Source organism: Salvelinus sp. IW2-2015, unplaced genomic scaffold, assembly GCF_002910315.2.
Source record: "Salvelinus sp. IW2-2015 unplaced genomic scaffold, ASM291031v2 Un_scaffold2650, whole genome shotgun sequence".
In the NCBI taxonomy this organism is placed as follows: domain Eukaryota; kingdom Metazoa; phylum Chordata; class Actinopteri; order Salmoniformes; family Salmonidae; genus Salvelinus; species Salvelinus sp. IW2-2015.
The window spans coordinates 128,404-132,508 of record NW_019943957.1 but is presented as its reverse complement, the minus strand read 5'-3'; the positions used below and the strand labels follow the sequence as shown (position 1 = coordinate 132,508).

The 4,105-nt window shown below is 39.2% G+C and overlaps 1 protein-coding gene across 1 annotated transcript in view; it reads left to right on the top strand.

Annotated features, from left to right (window-relative positions):
• Positions 1-1,656: 1,656 nt before the first annotated feature.
• pcyt2 (phosphate cytidylyltransferase 2, ethanolamine) overlaps positions 1,657-4,105 on the top strand; it is a 31,146-nt gene continuing 28,697 nt past the window's right edge. Inside the window, 1 exon segment of the mRNA XM_070440554.1 lies at positions 1,657-1,955. The gene's annotated coding sequence lies outside the window, so the exon portion shown is untranslated.

Here is a 4,105-nt window from a genome sequence, read left to right as displayed (position 1 = left end):
CTGAATGTGAAATAATCTGTCTGTAAAAAATACTTATTGTCATGCACAAAGTCTATGTCCTAACGACTTTTTCTTGTCAACAAGAACATTTGTGGAGTGGTTGAAAAAAACGAGTTTAATGAACTCCCAACTTAGTGTATGTAAACTTCCGGACTTCAAACTGTATATGTCTATAGTGTATTATTCCATTCTGATACCGTGTTATATTATTCTGTGTGTGATATTCTATTCTATATTGTATATTTTCTATTCTATTATGTGTATATTCTATCTATACTTGTATATTCTATTCATATATGTGTTATATTTCTTTCACTCTAAATGTGTATATTCTATTTTATCTATATATGTATATTCTATTCTATATGTGTATATCTATTTTTACAGATATATGTGTATATTCTATTTTTACTCTATTATGTGTATCTCTTATTTTGATTCTTATATGTGGTAATGTACTATTTCTACATGTGTATATTTTCTATTCTATACGTGTATATTCTGTATGTGTTATATTTCTATTTCGTATACGTGTATATTCCTTTTTATTTCTACATATGTTATATTCTATTCTATATGTTTATTCTATTCTATTATGCTGTAACATTCTATTTCTATACGTATATATTTCTATTCTGTTTATGTTTATATCTAGTTCTATATGTGTATTATTCTAATTCTCATACGTGCAATATTTCTATTTCTATACGCTGTATATTCTATTTTATTAATTTATTTATATATTTTCTTCTATTCTACAGGTTATATGTGTAGAATTCTAGTCTATTTTCTATATGTGTATATTCTATTTCGTATATATGTATATTTCTATAGGTGGTATATTATATTCTACAGGTTATCGTGTATGTTCTATTCTTAGTTGTATATTCTAATCGCTATATGTTTATATTCTATTTTATTCTATAAGTGTATATTCTATTCTATATGATATATTTCTATTCTAGTGTGTATTTTTCTTACTCTATACATAGTATATTCCCATTTTATTCTATATGTGTATAATTCTATTTTTATTCCATTATGTTGTACTATTCTATTATATGATGGGTATATTCTTACTACTATATTCTACGGATATATATGTGTATTTTATATTCTATAAGTGATATATTCTTATTTTATTCTATACATTGTATATTCTGTTCGTATTTTTATAATGTTTATTATATTCTATACGTGTATTATTTATATTCTATACGTGGACTTTCTATTCTACATGTGTCTATTCTATTGTATATATGGTAGGTTATATTTTATTATAGGGACTTGCAGGCTCTGGGACCTCGCTATTTGATGGATTATGGATGTAGCCTATTGAGCCTATATGGTAAAAGAAGAATGTGCAAGAACAGGGACCAGATGCTCCTTCTTCTATTTCATTTTAGTTTCACACGTAACTATATTCTTAATGTGCTATACCACCGACTCGCTCTCTCACTTACGTGAAATGAATCCAGATCTAATCACATTGACAGTGCGAGCATGCCGCTATTTGTTTCTCATGTCGGTGATCCTCTAGCAGTATCGTTAACGATCCAATGCCATGGTACGCCACTTCCCCGGAATAGGAGGCGTTTGATCCCACGTTCTGCTGCTCAGGCGTGCACTTCTATTGCAGAAACCGGCATCAATAACAAAGGGACATACACTAGATAAAGCCAGTTATACGAGTAAACATCGAACTGTGCCATGGTACTAAATTTGTGTTCTTGCGTTCTTGCTTATTACTAGGCGGTTGCTTGTCCAGGATATAGGCTACGTTGAAATATCATATATAATATCATCGTAGTCTTTTCGTGCACAAAATGCCACTCACCCAACGGACAATCACCCAATGAACCAACAGGGAAAGATGCAGCGGACGAACCTCGGCTCGCTACAGCTTGCAGTCCGGAGAAAGAGAAGACGAACCATCGGGTGTGGTGTGACGGGTGGTGGTGATAAGAATAACATTACAGGTGACAGGCTTAGATATAAGGCCTGTGTTGCTACATTGTTGCCCTGAGCATGCATACAATTAAATGAGGCATGCCCACCTTAAATACTTACACAAAGTATGTTATATTTCAAAGATGGTATATTGAATGTGGGGCGAAAACGTAGGCACATTTCACCATGTATCTTGATGGCCAGTGAATGTCATAGCCAATGCACCTCCTTAGAAATACTGCCATAAACAGCAGCGCATGCTTCTTCCTTCCGTCGGTAATCCCGCCTATCAAACAGAAAGTGTGTTTCAATAGGCTGCCGCATCAATGCCCAGGTATGTTTCCTTCCAGGTCTTACTCTCCGTATTGGCAACATGCCACCACGTATTTCACTTTTGCAGTTATTCGAAGCGATAGGTAGGCTATGCACGGCGACCCGTAGCCTAGGCCAAACTGCATTCACGCCATAAAGTGTGCATTACAAGTGGAGAAGGGTGCAATTGTTCCCGCAATTCGGGTGTCTCCTGCATTGTGGACTTCCTGCATCGCAGGAAACCCCTCTTCTATCTTTATATTGGTAAATGTTTAAGTTTAGGGAGAGGCAGGAGGTAGGGGTGCTCCAGTACAGTTGGTGGCGTTATACTGCACAATAACTTTTGGTTGCCAGCCAACGATAACACGCCACAGAAAGAAGGAGGTGGGCGGCTGACAACGGTAGCTACACAGGTAGACAGTGTCCTTCACCCCTTGCTGACAGGCCACTGTTTTCCCCGCAGTTTCAGGTAACGGGACGGCTCAGGACAGTCAGTATACATCAAAGTGTTCAGCAGGTGGGAGATAAGTACACCGTGTGCTAGCTTAGCCAGCTAGTCTAAGGAAGACTCCCTTACCCACACGCATGGAGGCTTCTGTTACACAATCAAGAATGAGTTTTTTCACCACAAAAGGGCTTATTACAGACATAAATACTCCTCAGTTTCATTCAGCTGTCTGGTGTGGCTGCTCTCAAGATGATCCCGCAGGTGAAAGAAGCCGGATGTGGAGTTCTTGGGGCTGGCGTTGGTTTACACGTGGTCTGTGGTGGTGAGGCCTTTGACATACTTCCAAATTTCTCTTAAACCTCATTGGAAGGCGGGCTCTCTTAACTATAATATGTTCTAGAGAAATTAACATACATTTCTCTTTTGGCACAAAACTCTGGTGGGGACAATTCCTGCAGTCAGCATGCCAATTGCACGCATCCTCAAACTTGAGACCATCTTGGCATTGTGTTATGGACAAAGCTGCGCATTTTAGAGTGGCCTTATTGTCCCAGCATTAAGATGCACCTGTGTAATGATACATGCTGTTTGTAAGGCTTCTTGATATTGCCACACCTGTACAGGTGGGTGTAGATATCTTTGGTAAGGAGAAATGTTTCTAATAACAGGGATGTAAACAAATTTGTGGCACAAAAATCTGGGATCTTTTATTTTCTAGCTCATGTAAAAACATGGGACCAACACTACATGTTGAATTAATGTTTGTTCAGAATCATCAAAGCGTAAGCTGAGTACATGGTGTTGCCCTAGGTTTCCAATGCTTTGCTAGTGCGGGAGGCTTGGGCGAACCGGTCTGAGATAGTGTTCCTTCGCCCCCCGACCTGCGAGCACGTTTTTTCTCCCAAGCCGTACACAGCAGGCCGCGCGGGGTCGACACCATGTGCTAGCTAACTAGCCAAAGCTAGCACACGTGTGCTAACTAGTATTTTAAACTTAGCACACAGTGTTGCTAACTAGTTATTTAACTTAGCACACGGTTGCTTGCTAACTATTAATTAACTAGCACACGGGTGTGCTAACTAGTTATTTACAGTAGCAACAGTGTTGCTCTAGCACACAGTGTTGCCCTAGCCTCCCTGGCGTTTCATGTCCCACGGAACCCAAATAGGGTGCTCGAAAAGGGCGCGTTCATGGGCAGGAAATGTAATGGGAAACTACATGCTCGCGATTCGGGGCCTGAGACAAGGGATGTTCATGAGGAACCAGCTGGGATGCCGTTTGAGGAGGAACACACACATGCAGGAACGCCCCGAATTTGCGCGGTTCGATTCGCAACATCATCTGTACACAGTGACACACTTGACCTCTACTTTGTCTTTCTATCCTCTCTCTGGA